This window comes from Cupressus sempervirens, chromosome 3 (assembly GCF_028749045.1).
Source record: "Cupressus sempervirens isolate cs-2001-9-10 chromosome 3, ASM2874904v1, whole genome shotgun sequence".
Taxonomy (NCBI): domain Eukaryota; kingdom Viridiplantae; phylum Streptophyta; class Pinopsida; order Cupressales; family Cupressaceae; genus Cupressus; species Cupressus sempervirens.
The window spans coordinates 141,314,559-141,327,321 of record NC_143120.1 but is presented as its reverse complement, the minus strand read 5'-3'; the positions used below and the strand labels follow the sequence as shown (position 1 = coordinate 141,327,321).

Here is a 12,763-nt window from a genome sequence, read left to right as displayed (position 1 = left end):
ACATCCATGAGGAAGTTGAAAAGAAAGATTACGATGATATTTTCCTTGATGAAATAATCCTTGGAGCCTTTGTGCTCTGCCAATTATCCTTGAATCTCATATACCTCCCCCTCGCTCACCTCAAACTCGTAGATTGGGACCAACCAACTGTTATTCATGTTGACGAGTTCTCTACCGAGCATGTGCTCCTTAAATTCATGGGGGAAAAAATGCCACATAAATGGCCACCACCACCATCGGCATGTGTCTACAAGTTGGATTCCATAGGTTACTCTAAGGAAGAGGAAATCTCTAGTCACAAAACTGAAATTTGAAAAGAAACAAAAAAGCAAAAAGAGAAAAGAAAAACATCCCATGGTGAAAACTCCCTTGGAGCGCCATTGGAAGACTCAAAAAATGAAACAAAAATAAAGGACATATCTGACAGTGAAAACCTCTCAGAGGCACCTGAGGATGGAGATTTCATCCTCCCCCCACAAGAGCATCGATCTCTTATATCTTTAGTTTTGATAGAAGAAACTCAGCCTGTAAATATCAGCTTGACAGAGATACCACATATCGCATACATTGCAGCCTCTCTACCATCTGAACAAGCGGATCTCCTTCTTGAAGTTCTCCATGAAAATGTGGGCCACTTTGCATGGTCATATCAGGACATGCTGGGTTGGACCCCAAACTAGTCGTACACCATCTGGCACTGGATCCAGGGGCCAAGCCCGTCAAGTAGAAACTTCGAAAAATCCACCCCAAGGTGGCTTTATTAGTCAAAGTAGAGCTAGAGAAGTTGTTAGAGGCCAAAATCATTCAACCAATAGATTATTCTAAATGGATTTCTAATATGGTACCTATTACAAAGCCATCTAGTGATATTAGGATTTGCACTAATTTTAGGGATCTTAATAAAGCTTGTCCAAAGGATGACTTTCCACTACCAAATATCGACATGATTGTGGATCTCATCGCAGGTCATGAACTCTTGTCACTAATGGATAGTTTCTCTAGGTATAATTTGATTCATATTGCAGAAGAAGATCAGCATAAAATGACATTCACTACACCTTGGGGCACATTCTACTACACCATGATGCCATTTGGGTTAAAGAACATCAGGGAAACCTATCAACGCGTGATGACAGTCATCTTCCATGACCTAATCCATAAGATACTTGAGGATTCCATGGATGATATTCTAGTCAAGCCTCTCAATGCTTTGGATCACTTATCTCACCTTGAGGAAGTGTTCAATTGACTAGCAGAATATCATCTCATGCTAAATCCAAAGAAGTGTGTCTTCAATGTTACTTCAGGAAAACTCCTAGGCTTCATTGTGTCACAGCATGGTATTGAGATTGACCCTAAGAAGGTCAAAGCCATCATGGATATGGCTCCTCCTAAGACACTTAGGAACCTTCTTTCTTTGTAAGGAAAACTCCAATCAGTCTGGCGGTTCATTTCTTAGCTTGCTGATAAGTGTCAACCTTTCACTCACCTGCTTAAGAAAGATCAGAATTTCAAATGGGACTCAGCTTGCTAGCACAATTTTGAGCTCATCAAGCAATACTTAGCTAATCCACCTATTTTGGTTCCATCATTTGCAAGGTGCCCACTCATATTGTACATCACAGCTACTCCCAAAACATTAGTTGCTCTTCTAGCACAACTTGACGATGTAGGAAAGGAACGAGCTATTTATTACATCAGTCAAACGTTTGTGGGCTATGAGCTCAACTATACGCCAATGGAGAAGGCATGCTTAGTAGTCGTGTTTGCCACCCAAAAGCTACGTCATTACATGTTGAGTCATATTGCGCAATTGACATCAAAGATTGATCCATTGAAATATATGCTCTCTTGTACAGTACTCATCGGATGCCTGGCAAAATGGGTTATGGTTCTCAGTGAGTTTGAAATTCAATATGTTGATAGAAAGGAAATCAAAGGCTAGGTTATTGTAGATCACTTGGCTGATGCACCCTTAGTTGTAGATCACCCACTCATCATGGAATTTCCAGACGAATACCTATGTTTGATAGAAAAAAATCACTCTGGAAGCTATATTTTGATGGCTCCTATACATCTCATGGCTTCGGTGTGGGCATACTCTTGGTTACACCTCAAGGCAATTATATTCATAAATCTTTCAAGCTACAATTTAAGTGTACCAATAACATTGCAGAGTATGAGGCCCTTGTTGCGGGACTAAAAATTTTCATTGAATGGAATATCACAGAGCTTTAGGTCTATGGTGATTCTTAGCTTGTCATCAAACAAGAATTGAATGAATACCAGACCAAGGATGACAAGCTACTACCTTACAAGGATCTTCTTGATCAATTAAAGGAGAATTTTACTCAAATCCAGTTCATACAATTACCTAGACTCTAGAATAAGGTAGCTGATGCTATGGCTACTATTGGTTCTCTCTTGGAAATACCATATGAAGCTATGCAATATGAATTCTTGGTTGAGCAGCTACATGAACCTACATATGAGAATGATGAATCAACATGGATCTATATCTTGGTTGGCCCCCAATCTCCATAGCACCACAAAATTCATGCTTACCTATAAATGGTATCATGTCTCCTCACCTCACACAAACCCAATGCCAAAACCTTATTCGCAAAGCTTCCCATTACACTATCATCGCCCAAACCCTATAATGTCATGGTTATCATGATACTCTCTCTCAATGCTTAGATAAAAATAAGGTTGCAATGGCTCTCAAAGAGGTACACTCTGGACTTTGTTGTGCTCACATGAGCAGGATGGTGCTAGCAAAGAAAATCCTTCAGGCTGGATATTATTGGCCTACTCTAGAACATGATGCATGTGAATTTGTGAAATGATGTTTACCTTTTCAATAGCATGCTAATTTAATCTGGGCTCCAGCACAGGACTTGCAACCCATTGCACCACCATGGCCTTTTGCCTGTTGGGGATTTGATCTTATTGGTCCTATTGCACCATTTTCTTCAGAAGGGCACAAGTGGATATCACTACCACTAATTATTTCACTAAGTGGGTCGAAGCAGTTCCCCTTGTTACTACCACAGGAGTTCAGGTGTCCAAGTTTATATTTTATCATATCATATGTCACTTTGGCATCCTAGCTACCATTTTAATAGGCCACAGAGGTAATTTGCAAAACCTAAATATGGAGGAATTGTGAACTTCCCTTCACATCCATCACCACTTTTCTAGCCCGTATGCAACATCCCACCTCATTCCTGTATTATAGCATCCCATGTATCATACTCGATGTATCCTACCATTGTACTCTACTAGATGTACCCTATCAAGTGCTTTTTATCCTTTTACTTTACCATATGTAGCATATACAACCCATATAACATGTGTCTCATACCCCTACAGTAACCCTTGTCTCCCATGTACCATACCTATGTGAATGCAACAATATCTGGACCCTTGTACATAAATCACGCTTTACATAATCCCACCTAAACAAACCCATATATCATAGCAATGCTATCTTCTCATCCTAAGCTTTCCCCTATCATGCCTATACCTACTACTGTGTTTTGTTATCACGAGTTTCCATGTCCTTGAATAGTCATACTTGTATGTACTATCTAGGTCTTGTGGAGCCCTCTTGTGTCCCTAAGCCCATTAGTAGCTCATCAATTGGTATCTTTAGCAAAAGGTTACTTTTTCACACTTTGCAAAATCTTTTGTTGTATATTTTGGTTGATTGTTTCCACGTATCTTTTTTTATTTCCTCCTCAAGATTGCCATGATCATTTCATATCATGGTGTTTTTTGACTGGGGCAACTAAGGAGGTTGATTTTGACCACTGTTTTTTTCTACTTCAGAGTTAGTTTGATATTATCCTTGGATATTTCAAGCAATTTTTCATCTTTGAATAAAACATGATGCACTTGGATAATCTTGTTTGCTTGTGGATCACCCAGCATCATTCAAACACTGATCTCTCTGAGACTCATGTGTGATGTTGGGGCAATCCTTGCATACTTGTTTGAGTTAGTCCTATGGAATTTTGGGGAAAAGGCCTTGATGTTCTTAGTAACCTTGGAAGATCCCTAACAATCCTGTATCAAATAAAGTGCTCACACTACATAGTGGTACTTCCTCACAAAGTACCCCATGCTCAAGCTTCCCTTACGCCTCACTTTTATTTTTTTAGAAGCCCTAGTATCCTCCTCCTTTTCATCACCCCTCTCCCTTGAACTATCACTTTTTCCACCCTCAGAATCATTTGATTCAAAACCTTGAACATAAATTCTTATTCATTCTCATCATGATGTGATCCCTATCATAAGTTACTATCCTAGCTCTAAAATCACTGCTATCCTCCTGACTGCAAGTTTGTTGGTCACTCTTTTTCCAACATTATTCTCCTTAGAATCAGTATCTCCTATGTTCACTTTTCATATAATAGAACACTATCATAAGTCAAGCATTGGTTATCCTATTCCACCATCATCATTTGTTTTGCATCTCCTAGAATCAAGTATGGTGTATTATCATAGCTTCTATCCTTTTATCATATCTCAAAATATCATTGCATTCAGTTTGTTATGTTATTCTCACATACTTATCATAAATCTCAAGTGTATCTTTTAGTTTGTGTTCTTTTTAGCATATCATAAATTTATTGTTCTCTCTTTTAGTTTGCTTAAGCTTCAGCATAGTCATTCATCATTAGATTATGGTTCATTTTAGCATAGTCATTTATCATTGGATTATAATTCATTTTCGCATTGTCATTTACCATTAGATTAGGTTTCATTTTAGCATTATCATTCATCATTAAGTTGTAATTCATTTTAGCATTGTAGTTCATCATTAAATAGTTCCATCATTAAGTTGTACTTCATTTTTTGTATTTTCATCTTTTATTTTGTGATTCATTTTTCAATCTTTCATCCATCTTTAGTTTGTGTTAGCATATCCTAAATGTCATGACATTATACTCATTTTCCATCTCATAAATTTTTTGATTATTCTTTAGTTGGTGATTCATTTTACATTTGTCACTTACTTTTTAGTTTGTACTTATCATCATCCACCAACATATTAGATACTCTGAAAAGAAATCACATTCTCTAGGATCGCATCACATCCATCATAAGCCACATCACATCATCAGGATCGTATCAAAACATATCACACCACATAACATCTATCATACAACAAATCTCATCATCGGGGATTAACAATATCATAAGGAAATTCATGTCATCAAGGATCACATCAAACCACATCACATCTATGATATCATAGATAAAAACCACATCACATCATATCTGCACTATCGTAGCCAAATCACATCAAAAACAGATTATATCATATATATATTATCATCAAAAATCACATCCTACATAAAAAAAACTATCATCACAATCATAAAATCATAGCACATATCACATCCTGCATCACCAATCATCAGCAATATCATCAAAACATCACTGCCTATCCAATGCATATCAAACACTATACATAACATCACCAGTCCACAACACATATCTCACCAGAATCATCATATCTATATATCAATGAAAGAAAGAAATAATAACAGTCCATCAGTGTACAATGTCCATATCATACAAATGGGTCTAGGCCTGCACAAAATCTCCACGTATCTCAAAAAATTTGATATATACAAAATACTTAGTATCCAAAAAATAGCCTACTCACCGATGGTCAATCCATCATCCTTGCATCATTATTCTCCTCCTCTGCCCCTCTCCCAGCCCCTAGTGCTACTCATGGTTGAGGTGGTGGCCTCATCAGTCCTCCTCCTATCTTGAAGCTCTCTACCTCCTCCCTCCTCCCTCGCCGCTAGCTCGACCCTACCCTCTGACTATGCCCTGTGCACTCAGACCCACTTGTACTCTCCCCCCCAATGCTCCATCCACTCTCCCCTCCTCCCTACATCCCTGTGTGGGTACTTGTTGTCCTTGATCAGTTCGATCACTTGTAGTGCTCAATCTGCAATGTTGGCACCATGGCATGGTACCTCCCTTGATAGAATCCAACCCTCTCCCTCAAATCCTCCATCTCTACTCAAAGTCTTCACAGCTCATCCAAACCCCCTCCCACTCCCACCTGCACCCGTAAGGTTGCTACCTCCACCACTAGCCTATCTCACTCCTATTGAAGGGCATCTAGTCTCGCCTGCACCCCCTACCACTCCAAAGTCATGGCATCCAATCTTCCCTCCACTTGACCCACCTCCATCTATAGCCTCTACACCTACCCTGTCTGCTTGTCCTGGGCTATGTCTCGCTCCTATCTAAACTGGTCCTGCTCTACCCAGAGCTGGTCTCTCTCTTGCTATTTATCATGGAGCAGTTGGCTCATCACTGCGTGTGCCTGCTCTAGCGAGGCATACTAGGCTGCCAATCCATCATCTACTCCCCCAATAGGCAATCCCCCTACATCTCCCCCTGTTTCCCTTTGTCACCCCTGTGCCTCCTCTCCTTCTCTCTCTGGCTAGGCCCCCCTCTTCTCTCCTCCTCTCTTTGGCTGGGCTCCCCTCTCCTTTGCTCTCCTCTCTAGCCAAGCTCTTCTCTCCTCCCCCCCACCCTCCTACTCTGTCGAGTCGGCTCCTCCTCCTATGTAATCACTGCTACTTGTATTCACAACCCTCTCGCCACATACCACCCCTGTCGGGCTGCTCAAGCTACCTCACCTACCACCACCACTGACCTCATGCCCTGTGCTTTCCTCACTGGTCTTGGCCACACAAAAGTATCTCGATACTCCTATCTGGAGCCTGCATCTACTGCCCCGCCGAACCAATCCCACTACTATTGTTCCAGCTCTAGCCATGACCTCTGTCATGCCCTAAACTAGCAAGGTAAAAATACAACTACTTTTTTTTTTTTTTTGTATCTAACAACTATATTCATAATCATAAATCTACATGTCACTTATAAAATACACATCTATAATTCATCAAGAGAAGAATTAACTGCAATCTTTCTTCATAAATTGCAATTTGATATATTAATTTAATCAACAACCATTTTCCACTGTAATCATAACTTGCAAATTTATAAATCAATAAATTCGTGAATCAATAATAGAATCAAGAGATAAAACCCAATTATTCAACCCTTTTATGAATATATATATATATATTTAAGAAAATCACTCCAACCTTTCAAGTCCTATGCCCATTTTTTTTAATTTTTTAATTTTTAGTTGTCACCAAATTCATACTAAAAAAAAACAAAATAATCTAAACCTATAATCTAATTATGTTCAAAATAAACTATGACAATTTATACAACCATATAATCATACCATCCTACCCCACTAACAATTCACCAATGCTAACTATGCACTACACCTAAAACCCAACTACCCTATACTTCCTCTTAATACACCCTCTTTCCTTACCATATGTCCATTAATCATACTTAACCTAAATTCCTCTTTCTCCAAGGAAGTTGCGTGGGTCTAAGTGCCTATACCTAGATTTGGATGCCAAGCCAAGTGGGCATAATCCTAAGCAAGCGACCATATTCCCAAGAAATGTTTGTTTTTAAGGAAAACATTACAAACTTGACATTCTTCCCCAAAAACATGCTAGAATCGTACTTGCTGACTTGGATCAGAATGTGGCAGCCCATGTCCCATCCTTGATATGTGCTTCTCATCTCTTGATCCAAGGAAGATAGATGTGGGTGAGGGCTGCTATGAAAAATATTACTATTTAATTATATGCTCACAAGGAAAGGTATGTCTAGATTGATTGACCCGAAGTTTTGGGATTAGTAGCTTATCTTTAATAAAGTGAGTCATCCCATACGTGTTAGAGTGGGGAAGGTATTCTCTTTTTTTATTATTTGATTTTTATTTTTATTTTTAAAGCACATTCAAAGTCCTAAGCGAATGGGTAGTCATCTCAAGGGGTGATATTGTAATTATTGTTATTATATTATATTTAATTTTTTTTCCTTAGATGTGACTCCTCTAGGTCACGGGTCTCTTATAGACCTTTACTATAATTAGTTTTTATCAGTAGAGGGTCATTCAAAATCAATCTATGGCTTAGACCTATTTTATTATATTATTTTATTTGGATTATATTATAAGAACTTCCTATATTTTAGTCTCCTAGGCTAGGAATAGATCTTTGTGATTATTATATTGGTTTGTAATTGGAGAGTGAATTTTTTCCCCTTCTCCATACATTTTCTAGAGAGTGAATTACACTCTCCCAGCCATTTGTTTGAGTTCAAGTATGTTTGCTTACATTGTTTTTTTTCACCTATGTGATTTTGCTCAAATGGGAATATTATATACATGAATGCTCACTTTAGTGTTAAATTTAATGGAGGACTAACACTTTAATTAATGCATTCAAATAATCATTTCAATGCAACCTACTGAAAGATGATCTTGAGGTCTTTCCACATGTTTTCTCACTTATTATCAATAAATTTTAAGTCCTTTCTTTAAAAAAAATCAACAAGATATACTATGAAACCTATTAATTCAATCTTTCCTTTATACAATGAAACTTTTCTATATTGAACGAAACTTTTCTATATTGAACTAAATCACTTTGTTGAAATCATCTACATTATCAACCATGATATGAGCACACTTTAGTCATCACATTTCATACATCAACTAGCATATTTTAAAGAAGGTATTCACTTTATCTTGATGGCATTATATACTATTGAATAACAATTTCATGGAACGTTTCCAATGTTATACACACTAAGATTTCACTTGAAACAATGAGTAAATAAATCTAGGATCCAAAGGACTTTTTCATACTATTGTCTTAACTATTACATCAACTTTATAGCTTGCATATGAAAAAGATCCCTTAGAAAATTTACCAATGTATTCATTATAATGAAACCTTAATGAGAATTCTAGCTTTTTATATGGATAATCACAATCGAACGCATCTTCAATTTTTTATTCTAAGATATAATTATGACTATTTCTTATCATGAAACAATCTCATATATGACAGAGAAGATAGTCAACTCCTTTTATTCCAATAAACCACATAAAGATAGAGTCTTATAATGCATTTAGTTAAGAGAACCTCCAAAATTATTTTCTCTGCTCATGACCCATACATCACAGTGGTACAAATGGAGATTTTCACAAAACAAAAGGAACAAGAACTATACTTTTACAAATACAATATTTGATGCCAAAAAAACATCTCCTTCCAAAAAAATGACATGTCCTTTATGCAATCATTCATTGCAACCACATGAAAAAAATGGAGAGTTCTCCATTACAGCAAAATGACAAGTTTGTCTTCAAGAAATGTCCATAAGATGGTTATTCCAAGCTTGTTTCCATTGCTCCCTTGAGCACAAAATCTGCAAATGCATCACAAATAGACAACAAGGACTATGGGTGCTTTCCACCCAACCATAGGTCTCAAAGAGACCACCCCCGCGCTAGGGGAACAAGGCTCAAACCAGGTTACACACATACATCACAAAATTTTGCATGAAGACACAACACAAAACACAATCAACACCCTACCATGGCTTGCACAATGATTCACCATTGGAATCATAGAATGTTGGGTGAAGGTGGGCTCTTCAAGGAGGAGAAATTTTAACATCATAAGTATCATATTGCCAATGCATTTTGCCTCTCAAGGCCACCACAACATAAACAATATATTGTCACTGCATTGCCTCTCAAGGCCTCCAAAACAACCATCTTCTCCTCGTCCACCAAACCTCCTTGTACCTACCAAACAACAAGATTCATGGCCATGATGGAGCCCATGCTCCATGACAATAACAACCTCATCATGAGGTAAAAACAAAATTTTGTTTCTCACCTGCAATGTCAAGCCTAACTTATGCCCTTCACCCAAGGCTTCTCTGCCCTTCCATGGGTGAGTGAAGCCTTCACACCCATAATCACAATCAACACTCACATTCAACAAAAACAACAACAAACTAATGAAGAACAATGAAACACAACCAAGAAAGGATCTCCAAAAGCATAAAACACATTCACTTATTCCCAACACAATGACAAGCTCATAACACAAGATTGACAATGCAATGCATACTCCATTGATAAACTCCACACTTGCAGATTTGCTTAACCATGCTAAAAGAAATAAATGGAAAAGAAAAAATGTTGAGATACCAACCTTGGTCTAGGCTAGGGTAAGGATAATTGTAGTAGAGCTCCCTTAATCACCCTCCAAAACCTAACAGTCTCTAAAATTAGAGAGTGGGTAGACACCCCACTAGTTTGGCCAAGAGCCTCTAATAAAGCCTTCCCACTAACTATTTTTAGCAAAAACACTAAGCCACCTCCTCTTAAAAACTTGTCTCCCCTAATTTTTTCTATTTTTGACTTAGTGAAAAACATGAGAGAAGATAGATATGACAACTCCAAATTCGAATTGATGGAAGAATGCATGGGTAAAAGGGCCCTCTAGGCTATCTAGGTACTCACACGATCAAAATTAGGCCCCTAACTTGCTATACTATCATATGGGTAGCTTATTCTCTCATAAAAGACACTTTGGGACCACCTAATGACCCCTAAATACCCTAGTCAAGTCCAAATTCGAATTTCATTTGATTGAGACTCCTTATGGCATTTTTTTCTATGTGAGGTTAACTTGGCTTCTTCATCGGGGTTAGGTTTAGGTTAGGTTACTTCTTGATAAACCTTGAATTACATGGCATCTCCACAAGGACAACACAAGTGTCAAGTGATACACACAAAACATCACATTACATTAAAAATGACTTATTTTACAATAATACATGAACTAGGCTACTATGCACACATACAATTCACATATACAAAATAAAATGCATTACAATGAGGTTTGAATCTTTTCCACTGATTCAACCTTGGCTATGTCATGCTTGTAGTAGTTTGAGCCTTAATTCCCCTTTAAACCCATGGTCAAATTCTTGCACACTAAACTTGAGTGTCAATAGTCCAAGAAAATCATATAAGCATATGTAAAATAAATCATTATCTCATTCAACATTAGGCTTGTATATATTTCATCATCTCATATCACATTCGATATTTGAGTTCCATACTTTGTTTCTTTTAATTAAATTACTTTTTCTAATAATTTCCATGTAAAATGCTCAAAATACTATAACATCAAACATAACATGGTAAATTTACTATTCTGAATAACTTCATCAGTTAGTTTTATCATTGCAACAAGATGCTGACTCCACAACTTTTGAGTCCCTAGGTATGCGGGTTAGGTCTCAATGCATAACCAAATTTATCTTTTAACTCTAATTTCCACTGTAACATTACCTTCTTACATTACAAGAATTTCTACCATTCAATTTCTATTAAAGCAATGTCAATAGCTTAAAACATGAATAGAATCATTAAATGCATCAATTAGGTCATAATATGTAGAAGTAATTGTGAATCATCAAAATGCAGATATTAAAATGACATAACCCTATAGTCTCAAAAGCGTATCAAAACATAGGATTAAAATCACTGTAATGCAATTATCTCATTGGTACTATGACAGATCGGGTGTGGCCTCACACCCTCAATAAACCATCCCTCTGAAGGGCTAGCTTGTACATTGATACTGGCTCATGTGTCACCCACTAATACCAGTTTGGCTCCCTTGGTGCTGTCTACTGCCATCCAAACTGTCATAGCACCCTGTCTGGCTTGTACTACTCTGCCACATACTCCCACCTCCTGAACACAAAGCATGGGGAAATAGTCTATGGGAGCTTCTCTCCCTCCTCTGCCCAAGGTCCCAGGCCCATGTATGGCCTCCACACCACTGTCATTATATCATAAATGCACACTCTCTAGTAGAACACTCAATCTATGTGGTGGTATGTCAATGGCTCAGCCCAGCTACATGCCACTGGCTCCTCTGCCTGCCTCTCTTACACCCCAATGGCCTGAGCACTGCAATATGCTCCCATGCCCATACCTATAATAGTGTCAAAAACCCAATACTCCTCCCCTGTCGGCCACCACCCTAGTACACTATCTGATGTAGGTCCCAGTATAGCTTGGCCAACATCAGAGAACCCCATGCCACTGGGTGTCCTGCCTCCATTATCTGCATCACCACTGGAATCAATGCCAGCATAAACACTGTACCACCTATATCTAGGGAAATGTACCTTGAAACCAGCCCTAAAAAAGAAATAGATCCACCTCTCTACTGTCACATGATCCAAATGCTCGTCTAGTGCAAACTATCCCTGTTGGATCTTGTACTTGACTCTTAGCCCCGCTAGTCTTTGTACGGCTGCCTCGGCTATCATCTCTCTACTTGCCATGACTTGCATCCTCTACACTAGCAGTCTAAATATGCAATACACATCCTCTAGCGTCACTATCATCTCTCCCGTCGGTAAGTGGAACATCACTGTCTCACTGTACCATCTCTCACATAGCACCATGACCATCACCATGTAAGTGCGAGTATGGGGCAACCTCGCCAAGTAGCCTAGTCTGATCGCCCCAATCCGCACCTAATCAGTTGACATAAATTTCTCTCCAGCATGCAACACTACTACTCGCCACTCCTGTGACACTAATGCATCCAAGGACCACTGCACACCACCAAAACAAATCCAAACGTCAATTTTCTATCTCCTTGTTTATCCTCCCACCCTCCCTTTCCTAAACCCCAATTTTTTTTTGCCTTTTTTTTGCACAACCCTTGTTCTTGCAGAATCACATTCTCATGAAGCCTATGATCACAGTGTTGACCTTGGTATTCCCCTTGACCTTTTTACC

The 12,763-nt window shown here is 38.3% G+C and overlaps 1 pseudogene; it reads right to left on the bottom strand.

The window, feature by feature from the left end:
* Positions 1-12,300, bottom strand: part of LOC149565154 (protein CTR9 homolog) — a 133,432-nt pseudogene extending 121,132 nt beyond the window's left edge.
* Between the last annotated feature and the right edge of the window lie 463 nt (positions 12,301-12,763).